The 13,185-nt window shown below is 46.4% G+C and overlaps 1 pseudogene; it reads right to left on the reverse strand.

Moving 5' to 3' along the window:
* Nucleotides 1–12,191: 12,191 nt before the first annotated feature.
* LOC132823092 (large ribosomal subunit protein eL28-like) lies at nucleotides 12,192–12,692 on the reverse strand (annotated as a pseudogene).
* Nucleotides 12,693–13,185: the final 493 nt, after the last annotated feature.

Raw genomic sequence — 13,185 nt, forward strand, 5'->3', positions numbered from 1 at the left:
CAGGAAGATTGCCGCCCAACCTCCAAATGTGATCAGTTTCTTCCCCATTTCTTCTTGTTTTTGCACCAAACTGAAATTCCGTCACCCTCCCACTTCCCCCCACCCTCACATTTCTAATTCCACATGGCCAGTTTCCACACTATGGATTGGAATATTTCCCCATCCTTTAAACCAAGCAGCGTGTGATCGGGGGAACAGCTATAATACCTGAGTTCACTCTGCCTTCACCCCTTGCCCTGTACCCAGACAGGGAGATGTCATATCAGGATCCATTGCCTTCACTTTGAAGAACTGAGGAACGTGGATTTGGGAGAAGGATGGTGGGGATCTGTAATTCACTTCCTGTGAGGATAGTTAAGTCAAGAAACCTCACAACCTTTAACAAGTACTTGGAATGAGCACTTGCAATATTACAGCATTGTCCAAGTGCTGGAAAATAGACAATAGGTGCAGGAGTAGGCCATTCTGCCCTTCCAGCCTGCACCGCCATTCAATATGATCATGACTGATCAGACCCACTCTGTACTACATCCTCAGGAGAATTCATACTCTCAACAAACAGTACTTCAGCTCCATCTCAAACATCAAAAACTGTACGTACAACAAACTTTTATCCACGCTTCTCAAACATTCCAGAAGATTCCCCCGGCCTCGGAAATGCCATTAGCCATGTGGCTGATGCAGCTGCCACCCCCACGCTGATTGATGATGTCACTTCCGACCCCATCATGGCCACTCCCAAAGCCACTTCCGACCCTCACATCATCGCTGATGCCACATGCTCAGTGACTTCCGCCACCCCTACTGCCATGTCTGCCACCACTTCCGCCCCCACCAGCGCCACTCACCTGCAGTCTGCTGACACGCCCCCCACAGACCCCACTGTCACTATCCCCACCCCCCAGAACCCTGAGGGGCACATTACCCCTACTCATGACGCTACTCCCCATTCCCCCCACCATCACACCCACTCCAGGTACTGGCTCCGACCCCACTCCCAGCTCCACACCCACACCAGATCCCAGCTCCCAGCCCTGCCGAGTTTTCACCATCCCTCCAGACCTCCCCCTCACTGAGAACGAATGATCAGTCCTCAGCAAAGGACTCACCTTTATCCCCCTCTGTCCACGTATCAATGAATTTAATACACGCCGTGACGTCAAACAATTCTGCCGTCGCCTCCGCCTCTGAGCTTACTTCCACAATCAGGATTCCCGCCCACCTTCCGAGGACCCCTGCGCCCACCTCCAACACATTGCATCCACCTGGACACCCCGTGCTGGTCTATTACCTGCCCTCGACCTCTTCATTTCCAACTGCCGCCGGGACATTAACCGCCTCAACCTGTCTACCCCCCTCCCTCACTCTAAACTCTCACCCTCACAATGCACAGCCCTCCAATCCCTCTGCTCCAATCCCAACCTCACCATTAAGCCAGCGGATAAAGGGGGTGCAGTGGTAGTCTGGCGCATTGACCTCTACACCGCTGAAGCTAAACGCCAACTCAAGGACACCTCTTCCTACTGCCTCCTAGACCATGACCCCACCCCCCATCACCAAACCATCATCTCCCAGACCATACAGAACCTCATCACCTCAGGAGATCTCCCACCCACAGCTTCCAACCTCATAGTTCGGGAACCCCGCACTGCCCGGTTCTACCTCCTTCCCAAGATCCACAAGCCTGACCATCCTGGCTGACCCATTGTCTCAGCTTGCTCCTGCCCCACTGAACTCATCTCTACCTACCTCGACACTGTCCTATCCCCCCTAGTCCAGGAACTCCCAACATACGTTCGAGACACCACCCACGCCCTCCACCTCCTCCAAGACTTCCGTTTCCCCGGCCCACAACGCCTCATCTTCACCATGGATATCCAATCCCTCTACACCTCCATCCGCCATGACCAGGGCCTCCAAGCCCTCCGTTTTTTCCTCTCCAGACGTCCCCAACAGTACCCTTCCACCGACACTCTCATTCGTTTGGCCAAACTGGTCCTCACCCTTAACAATTTCTCCTTTGAATCCTCCCACTTCCTCCAGACCAAAGGGGTAGCTATGGGCACATGTGTGGGCCCCAGCTATGCCTGTTTCTTTGTTGGCTACGTAGAACAGTCCATCTTCCGTAATTACACCGGCACCACTCCCCACCTCTTCCTCTGCTACATTGATGACTGCATTGGCGCCACCTCGTGCTCCCGCGAGGAGGTTGAGCAATTCATCAACTTCACCAACACATTCCACCCTGACCTTAAATTTACCTGGACCATCTCTGACACCTCCTTCCCCTTCCTGGACCTCTCCATCTCCATTAATGACGACCGACTTGACACTGGCATCTTTTACAAACCCACCGACTCCCACAGCTACCTGGATTACACCTCTTCCCACCCTATCGCTTACAAAAATGCCATCCCATATTCCCTATTCCTCCGCCTCTGCCGTATCTGCTCCCAGGAGGACCAGTTCCACCATTGAACACACCAGATGGCCTCCTTCTTTAGAGACCGCAATTTCCCTTCCCACCTGGTTAAAGATGCCCTCCAACGCATCTCGTCCACATCCTGCACCTCCGCCCTCAGACCACACCCCTCCAACCGTAACAAGGACAGAACGCCCCTGGTGCTCACCTTCCACCCTACCAACCTTCGCATAAACCAAATCATCCATCGACAACACAGTGGTTAGCATTGCTGCCTCACAGCGCCAGAGACACGGGTTCAATTCCCACCTCAGGCGATTGACTGTGTGAAGTTTGCACATTCTCCCTGTGTCTGCGTGGGTTTCCTTCGGGTGCTCCGGTTTCCTCCCACAATCCAAAGATGTGCAAAAGATGTGCAGGTCAGGTGAATTGGCCATGCTAAATTGCCCGTAGTGTTAGGTAAGGGGTGAATGTAGGGGTGTGGGTGGGTTGCGCTTTGGCGGGTCGGTGTGGACTTGTTGGGCCGAAGGGCCTGTTTCCACACTGCAAGTAATCTAATCTAATCTAATCTAATCTAATTTCCGCCACCTCCAAAAAGACCCCACCACCAGGGATATATTTCCCTCCCCACCCCTTTCCGACTTCCGCAAAGACCGTTCCCTCCGTGACTACCTGGTCAGGTCCATGCCCCCCTACGACCTACCCTCCCATCCTGGCACTTTCCCCTGCCACCGCAGGAACTGTAAAACCTGTGCCCATGCCTCCTCCCTCACCTCTATCCAAGGCCCTAAAGGAGCCTTCCACATCCATCAAAGTTTTTACCTGCACATCCACTAATATCATTTATTGTATCCGTTGCTCCCGATGTGGTCTCCTCTACATTGGGGAGACTGGGCGCCTCCTAGCAGAGCGCTTTAGGGAACATCTCCAAGATACCCGCACCAATCAACCACACTGCCCCGTGGCCCAACATTTCAACTCCCCCTCCCACTCTGCCGAGGACATGGAGGTCCTGGGCCTCCTTCACCGCCGCTCCCTCACCACCAGACGCCTGGAGGAAGAACGCCTCATCTTCCGCCTCGGAACACTTCAACCCCAGGGCATCAATGTGGACTTCAACAGCTTCCTCATTTCCCCTTCCCCACCTCATCCTAGTTTCAAACTTCCAGCTCAGCACTGTTCCCATGACTTGTCCGGACTGGTCCAACCTGCCTATCTTCTTTTCCACCTATCCACTCCACCCTCTCCTCCCTGACCTATCACCTTGCTCTCCTTCCCCACTCACCCATTGTACTCTATGCTACTCTCTCCCCACCCCACCCCCCTCTAACTTATCTCTCCATGCTTCCAGCTCACTGCCATTATTCCTGATGAAGGGCTTTTGCCTGAAGTGTCGATTTCGCTGCTCGTTGGATGCTGCCTGAACTGCTGTGCTCTTCCAGCATCACTAATCCAGAATCATGGCTGGTCATTCCTAATCAGTATCCGCTTCCTGCCTGGGACTGGTGTAGATTCAGAGTAGTTTATAGGTGTAGACTAGGAGGGCCAAATGGCCTCTTCTGCGCTGTACTCTAAGGGTCAGAACAGGGTTGTGGTTTCATTTTTTTCTCTGAGGTTGCTGGAGGTGACTGAGGGTGAGAGAGGCAGAACCTGTCCCCGCACAGGGATGTGCACCGATTGAGACATAACCCAGGACGCTGCATACCAAGAATTGAAAAGGGACATGGATGATGTTTCTTTACTGGCCAACGATGGGCTGAATGGCCTCCTAGTGCCACAGATCTTTCTATACGCAATCCTGGTATTCATCCACACTCAGTAACTGCAGTGTCTGCATTCACCCCTCCCCCGTCCCCAGTATCAGAGAGCAAGTGTGTCCACATTATGTTGAAGCTATTTTCTGCCTTGTAAAATATAAAGAAGGGCTGCTGGAGATTAATCATGTCCTTTAACTTGGTTCAACCAGTTTGGTAGTTTCGCTTGTCAGGTGTGACCTGCAGGCAGATGACTGAGCCAATTCCATCAAGACTCCCAATTATTATAATTTGGAGATGCTGGTGTAGGACTGTGGTGTACAAAGTTAAAAATCACACAACACCAGGTTATAGTCCAACAGGTTTAATTGGAAAGCCAATTAAACCTGTTGGACTATAACCTGGTGTTGTGTGATTTTTAACAGGTTATGATAGTTACTGTGGTAATCAGACATCCATGTTTATGTCATAACCTAAAGGCGTGACACTCCCAGTGCTAGAGTTCAGTACTGAGGGAGTAGTGTCAGAGAATTAGTATTTGAGGGAGCACTGTAAGAGGGTCAGTACTGCGGGAGTGCTAAACTGTCAGAAGGTCAGTACTGAGGGAGTGCTGCTCTGTCAGTGGGTCAGTACTGAGGGAGTGCTACACTGTCAGAAGGTCAGCACTGAGGGAGTGCTACATTGTCAGAGGGTCAATAATGAGGGAGTGCTGCATTGTCAGAGGGTCAGTACTGAGGAAATGCTGCACTGTCAGAGGGTCAGTACTGAGAGAATGTTAGGAAACATTACTAATGGAGTGTTGCACAGTTGAAGGGAATACCAAGGACAGGTTGTACTATGAGGAAACAGATTAGAGGCTGCATTGTCAGAGGGGCAGTAATAAGTGAGCAACTGTACTGTTTGGAGAAAGTACTGACAGAGCACTGCACTGCCAGAGGAGCAATACTAGGGGAGTGCTGCATTGTTGAAGGACCAGGAATCAGGACAAACAGCATTGGGAGGGCTTGGTTAGGGTGGACATGCTGTCAATTATCATGGCCCATATAAAAACTTAAAGAAATACAGATGCTGTAAATCAGAAACAAAAATAAAAGTTGCTGGAAAAGCTTAGCATGTCTGGCAGCATCTGTGGAGAGCTGAAAATGTGTTGCTGGTTAAAGCACAGCAGGTTAGGCAGCATCCAAGGAACAGGAAATTCGACGTTTCGGGCATAAGCCCTTCATCAGGAATCGGTGTCAGTGGAAGGGTACTGGTTGGTGCGGCGGGAAAGGAAGAAGCGGAGGGCTTTGAGTCCTTCGTGATGGGGGATGGAGGTGTACAGGGACTGGATGTCCATCGTAAAAATAAGGCGTTGGGGACCGGGAAAGCGAAAATCCTGGAGGAGGTGGAGGGCGTGGGTGGTGTCCCGAACGTAGGTGGGGAGTTCTTGGACTAAAGGGGACAGAACCGTGTCGAGGTACGCGGAGATGAGTTCGGTGGGGCAGGAGCAGGCTGAGACAATGGGTCGGCCGGGGCAGTCAGGTTTGTGGATTTTGGGCTGGAGGTAGAAACGGGCGGTGCGGGGTTGTGGAACTATGAGGTTGGAGGCGGTGGATGGGAGATCCCCTGAGGTGATGAGGTTATGGATGGTCTGGGAGATGATGGTTTGGTGGTGGGAGGTGGGGTCGTGGTCAAGGGGGCGATAAGAGGAGGCGTCCGCGAGCTGGCGTTTGGCCTCAGCGGTATAAAGGTCGGTGCGCCAAACTACTACCGCGCCTCCCTTGTCTGCCGGTTTGATGGTGAGGCTGGGATTGGAGCGGAGGGAGTGGAGGGCTGCACGTTCTGAGGGTGAGAGGTTGGAGTGGGTGAGAGGGGTGGACAGGTTGAGTCGGTTAATGTCGCGGCGGCAGTTGGCTATAAATAGATCGAGGGCGGGTAAGAGGCCAGCACGGGGTGTCCAGGTGGATGGGGTGTGTTGGAGGTGGGAGAAGGGGTCGTCAGAGGGTGGGCGGCAGTCTTGGTTGTGAAAGTAGGCACGGAGGCGAAGGCGGCGGAAGAATTGTTCAATATCTCGCCGCGTGTTGAACTCATTGATCCGAGGGCGTAGGGGAATGAAGGTGAGGCCTCTGCTGAGGACTGATCTTTCATCCTCAGAGAGGGGGAGGTCTGGAGGGATGGTGAAGATCCGGCAAGGCTGGGAGCTAGGACCTGGTGTGGGACTGGAGCTGGGGGTGGGGGCGGGGTTAGGGGCGGGGACAGAGATCGACGTAGGGGCGGGGTTAGACATAGTGATGTTGCTCAGTGTGGGGGCGGGGTCACACATAGGGGCAGGGTCATGCGTTGTGACAGAAATAAGCGTGGGGGCGGGGTTACGTGTGGTGGCGAAAGTCGGCATCTGTGGAGAGAAATTAGAGTTAACGTTTTGGGTCCGGTGACCCTTCCACTGAACCATGGCCCATATCTTCAAGGGGAGCTGTCCTCAGACAGCACTGACCCTTTCTGTAGTGACTGCCTTATGCCCAAATGTACTCTGAAACAAGCACGTGTATACACTGGGTGCTCACTCTGGAACAAGTATCAGTGCTTGTGATTTAATTGGTCTGGTGTGAGACTCTGTGGTCATTTGTGGGCCAGGGTATACTCTGGGTGAAGCAGCCCAACTGTGCCCTCCCATACAGGCCCTGGAGAGAAGGGTTGCGGCTGAGGGTGTTGGGGCTGCTACTACATTGGTTTCACCCCCACTACATCCCTCTGACTCTTGCTGTCCACCTTTAATGAGTTATTCAATGTCCAGCAGCACCATTTTCTTTTTTGACTTCCATGATAGCAAGTCATGACAGAGCACATGTGCTCTTTGCACCACCTGGTGGTGGCATTCACAATATGCACAGTCCAAATTAGAGAAGTCTGAAAGACAATTCGTCAGTATAGATTATGGGATTTCAGTAAAATTATAACATTGCATCAGTCAGGAACAGAGAGGTTGTCAATTGTAAAAGGGCATTAGCAACTAAGACCAGAGGTGGGGAAGATAGGAAAAGGTTATATTTAAAGGTGTTTTATCAGAATACATAAAAGATTTGTAGCAAGATAATGAATTAATGACACAAATAGACATCATGGGTTTTATCTCGCAGTTATTATGATGTGGCTGATGTGGTTGTAGGATGATCTGAATTGGGAACTATATATTGACTTTTAGAAAATACAAAAAGAATATAAATAGAGGTTGTATTGTTCATATTAAAAGATGAATTAATTGGTCGGAAAATCAAGGTGAAATCAGCATGGGTGGAAGTAAGAAGTGGTAGAAGATAACAAACACTGGTAGGAATAGTTTCTTGGACATTGTTCCGTTAATATAATGTGAGACACATGCTAATGCAGTTATAGTTGGGAATTTCAATCTTCTTATAGAATGGGAGAACCAAATTGTCAAAAGTACCTTGAAAGATGCATCACGAAATATAGTGAAGATAGTTTTCTGAAACAACATGTTGGCGAAGAACTAGAGATCAGGATGATTTAGATTAGGTTAGATTACTTACAGTGTGGAAACAGGCCCTTTGGCTCAACAAGTCCACACCGACCCGCCGAAGCACAACCCACCCAGACCCATTCCCCTACATTTACCCCTGCCCCTAACACCACAAGCAATTTAACATGGCCAATTCACCTAACCTGCACATTTTTGGAATGTGGGAGGAAACCGGAGCACCCGGAGGAAACCCACACAGACACGGGGAGAATGTGCAAACTCCACACAGTCAGTCGCCTGAGGCGGGAATTGATTTAGATCTAGTATTATGTAAAGAGGCATGGTGAGTTAACTAGTTTATGGTAAATGATCATCTCTCTGGAAGAGTGATCACTAGATATAGAATTTCATATTAAATTTGGGAGTGATGTGATTATAGACAAACTATGGGCTTAAATTTAAACAAAGCTATGACAGGTAAAATGGCTGAGGCAAATTGGGAAATTAAAATATATTATTGGATAAGCATAGACATTCATTTGAAGAAATAATTCATAATTCTCAAAGTACATAAATTTCTTTGAAGAATAAAAGAATCAGTGTAATGGTGCAAAGTCAAGGCTGTCTAAAGTGGTTAAGAATAGCCTTTTATTAAAAAAATGACTTAATTTCATTTTTGGCAACATTATCATCCTGAGGGTTTCATGGACTTAACAATCAGCAAAGGATGACAAAGCAATTGATAAAGAGAGGGGAAATAGAACATTAGAATAAATTAGCAAGAAATACAAAAATATCGTTAGAGCTTCAATAAGAATGTAAAAATAAAGTAATTCACAAAATTAATGTGAGCTTCAGAGAGATAAAGACAGAAATTATAGTAGAGACTGGGGAACGAGAAGAGGTTTGTTTGTTTTCAGAGATGAAAACACCAAAACTAAAGCTGAAATAATGAGGAATGAGAGTGACAAAATTCCAGAATTGAAAAAATTGCAAGTACAAGTAGATGTACCGTTGCCAGATGGACCACACTAGCTCTCCACTGTCTTCTCAAAGGCAAATGAGGTTAAGCAATAAATGTTGACCTCAGCAACTGCACATTGCATTCTGTTAAATAATAATTTTATAAAGAAACTAAAATCTGACAAATTCCCTGTCCCAGGTTTTTAAACAATGTGGCTTCCAGAATCCCTAAATTCTAAAAAGGTCCACATGTAATAGCAGGTGGCAAACATAACTCCACTCATCAAAAAAAGACTCAGGATGGGAGGTTAGGGAACTATATTAGGCCTCTTAACCTGACATTGGTAGTAGGGATTTTTTTTAGCTTATTCAATGAGACATGTGTTATAAAGCCATAGAGTCATAGAGATGTACAGCACAATATATGCCAACTTATATAGGCCAACCGCATATCCTAACCTAATCTAGTCCCATTTGCCAGCACCTGGCCCATATCCCTCTAATCTCTTCCTTTTCATATACCCATGCCTTTTAAATGTTATAATTGTACCAGCTTCCACCACATCCTCTGGCAACTCATTCCATACATGCACCACCTCCTGTGTGAAAACGTTGCCCTATATCTTTATATCTTTCCCGTATCACCCTAAACCTATGCCCTCGAGTTCTGGACACCCCCACCCCAGGGAAAAGTCTTTATGTATGTATCCTATCCATGCCCTTCATGAATTTATAAACCTCAATAATGCCACCCTTGGCCTTCGATGCTCCAGGGCAAACAGCTCCAGCCTGTTCAGCCTCTCCCTATAGCTCAAATCCTCCAACCATGGCAGCATCTTTTCTGAACCCTTTCAGGTTTCACAACATCCTTCTAATAGGAAGGAGACTAGAATTGTACACAATATTCCAAAAGTGGCCTAATCAATGTCCTGTATGTGACCTCCCAATTCCTATACTCAATGCTCTATTCAATAAAGGAAAGCATACCAAATGCCTTCTTCACTATCCTATCCACTTGCGACTCTACTTTCAAGGAACTATTAACCTGTATTCCAAGGTTCTTTGTTCAGCAACACTCCCGAGGACCTTACCATTAAGTGTATAAGTCCTGTTCTGATTTGCTTTTCCAAAATGCAGCACCTTGCATTTATCTAAATTGAACTTCATTTGCCACTCCTCAGCCCATTGGCCTGTCTGATTAAGATCCCATTTGAATCTGAGGTCACCTCTTTGCTGTCCACTATATCTCCAGTTTTGGTGTCATCTGCAAACTTATTAAATATACCTTCTATTTTCACATACAAATTAATTATATAAATGATGAAAAATACTGGACCCAGCACCGATCCTTGTGGCACTCTACTGGTCAGAAGCCTCCTGTCTGAAAAACAATCTTCCACTACTACCCTCTGTCTTCTACCTTCAAGCCAGTTCTGTATCCAAATGGCTAGTTCTCCCTGTATTCCATGAGATCTAACCTTGCTAACCAGTCTCCAATGAGGAACCTTGTCGAACACCTGACTGAAGTCCATATAGATTACATCCACCACTCTGATCTCATCAATCCTCTTTGTTACTTTTTCAAAACACTCAATAAAGTTTCTGAGACATGATTTCCCATGCACAAAGCCATGCTGACTATCCCTAATCAGTCCTCACCTTTCCAAATATATGTAACTCCTATCCCTCAGGATTCCCTCCAACAACTTGCCCACCACTGATGTCAGGGTCACTACTCTACAGTTCCCTGGCTTTTCCTTAACACCTTTCTTAAATTATGGCATCACGTTAGCCAACCTCGGGTCTTCTGGCACCTCACCTGTGATGATTGATGATACAAATATCTCAGCAAGGTGCTCAGCAATCACTTCCCTAGCTTCCCTCAGAGTTCTAGGGTACACCTGATCAGGTCCTGTGGATTTATCCACTTTTATGCATTTCAAGACATCCAGCATCTGTTCCTCCTAATATGAACTTTTTTCAAGATGTCACCATCGATTTCCCCACGTTCTGTATCTTCTATGTCCTTCTCCACAGTAAATACTGATGCAAAATACTTGTTTAGTATCTCCCCCATCTCCTGTGGCTCCACACATAGGCTGCCTTGCTGATCTTTGAGGGACCTTATTCTCTTCCTAGTTACCCTTTTGTCCTTAATGTATTTATAATATCCCTTTAGATTCTCCTTAACCCTATTTGTCAAAGCTATCTCATGTCCCCTTTTTGCCCTCCTGATTCGATGGCTAGACTAGCATTTATGAATATATGATGCATCTAAATATGTGTTGCTTCTAGCTCAACTGATTATCTTAGACTGGTTGCTTGTATAGTTGGTAGCTAGGGAATGTACAGCAATGTTGACATGTACTGAAAACAACAAATGCTGGAGGTCACGGGGGGTCAGACAGCATCCATGGATACAGGGCAAGTTATTGTTTCGAGTCTAGATGACACTTCATTACAGCTGGTCATAGGGAAGAGCAAAACTTTTTCAGAATAGGTATTCCTCAAGCTCTGATGAAAAGTCAAAATGTTAGCTTGCTCTCTCTCCAATGGATGCTGTTGGACCTGCTGTGACCTCCAGCATTTGTTGTTTTCAATACAGATTCTATCACCTGCACTAATTTATTCCTAGACAGTGTTGTCTACTTGCCCTATAAGATTCGCCTTATTACCAATCTTGTAAATAAGGCCATGCCTATTTGCTCACTTTGTCAGCATGATGCAGAAATAAAGAGCATCAAAGCTAATAAGACCATAAGACTATAAGAAATAAGAACAGGAGAACACCATTCACCCCCTTGAGTCCACTCTGCCACTCAATAGGATCATGGCTGATCCAATGATATTCTTCAGGTCTACTTTCCTGCCCTTTCTCAGTAACCCTTGTTTCCCCTACCGATCAAGAATCTATCTATCTCAGCATTATACACCAACTCTGCTCTGCAGCTTTCTGTGACAGGGAGTTCCAAAATCTCTCAAACCTCACTGATGAAATTTTTCCTCATCTGTCTTAAATTGGTGTCCCTTTATTCTGAGACTATACCCTCTGGCTAGACCTACATTTATGAATATATGATGTATATAAATATATATTGCTTCTGGCTCAACTGATTACCTTAGATTGGTAGCTTGTATAGCTGTTAGTCAGGGAATGTACAGCAATATTGGCAAGTACTGCAAACACCCTGAGGGGAATCAGCTTCTCAGTATTTACCCTTAAGAGTCCTGTCTCTTTCAATGGGAAGAATATCTCTCTGTCAATTATTTGTATCATTCTCGTAATGTGCCTTTCCACTTATTTCTGTGCCATCAAATTTGGCTACAGTACATTTTCTTTCTTCCTCCATGTCATTAATACATATTGTAAACAGCTGCCTTCCTTCAGGATACTGACTGTTGCCACTTGCCAACTAATCAGCAACCATTTTCCTGCAGTGAACATTGTTGCAATTATTTGAAATGTGATATTTTTGTGCTTGTCCTTATGCCTGCCTGAGGAAATGTTCCGCAACCTGTATTTCTCCTTTCACCAATATTCAAGATTGGGAAATGTTGGTACGCTCACCTTTGATGGATGATCATCTGGAGGGACTCATGTGCCTTTCTCTATATAATGGCTGCTGCTACCTATGGGCACCATCACTATGAGGTCATTAATTAATACTATCTTATTACACAATATCAGGTCTAGTACAGCCTGCTCTTTGTTTGTTCGAGTCTTCTTGACCACAACTGACTTCTGGCTCTTCAGTACAGCACTGGCATATCAAAGTGCAGCCATACGAAGGTCCTTTCAGTATTTGTTCTCACAGATGATTTGGTGCAAACTGTTTTGGGTAGCCCAGATATTCTTGTTGACGGTAAACTTTTCATACGATGTTGCTGTCTTGCATTGACCAGCTCGCTATTTGAGGATGACCATCACTCCTTTCCCTTCTGCTGCTGTCTCCACACCTACAGTTCTGTAGAGAATAACTCCATTGCAACAGAAAGAAATTCTGGATTTCAGACTATTGGACTCGATGCTGCAGACCTAATCATTCTTTCTAACCAGGAAATTAGAGCGGTTCCAGATGATCATCCATTAAAGGAGAGCTGAATTTCAGCGTTTTCTCTCACCATTGTCAGAAATAAAGTATAGCGGTGGTGTGTATAAAACCCCTGTATGTCATTTCAATTACTTACTGTGTGTTTTTACATTGATTTTAGGAGGTGTGTTAATGTTCTTACTATATTTTGAAGGGTGTTGATGTCTCGAAGCTTTGCTTGGTCAGGGTTTATTGCGGTTATAGGTTATCTCTTAATTATCTGGAATATTTGATCAACTGCACATTCCTGTCCCATAGGTGCTGGTTAATAAAAAGCTTACTGTATATGAAAAATCAAGTGATCAACATCATAAAGGGGTCTTGTGGCACAGTGGCAGTGATACTGCCTCTTGGCCAGAAGATGTAAGTTCAGGTCTAATTTGTGCTGGCAATGTATCCAACATATCTATACTGGCTGATTCGCAAAGCATGGGTTCTAATTTGATTGAAGTTGAATTCAAATTAGATTCCGTTTTTTTTTTAGGTGACCAAGTGTGT

This window comes from Hemiscyllium ocellatum, chromosome 16 (assembly GCF_020745735.1).
Source record: "Hemiscyllium ocellatum isolate sHemOce1 chromosome 16, sHemOce1.pat.X.cur, whole genome shotgun sequence".
NCBI lineage: Eukaryota > Metazoa > Chordata > Chondrichthyes > Orectolobiformes > Hemiscylliidae > Hemiscyllium > Hemiscyllium ocellatum.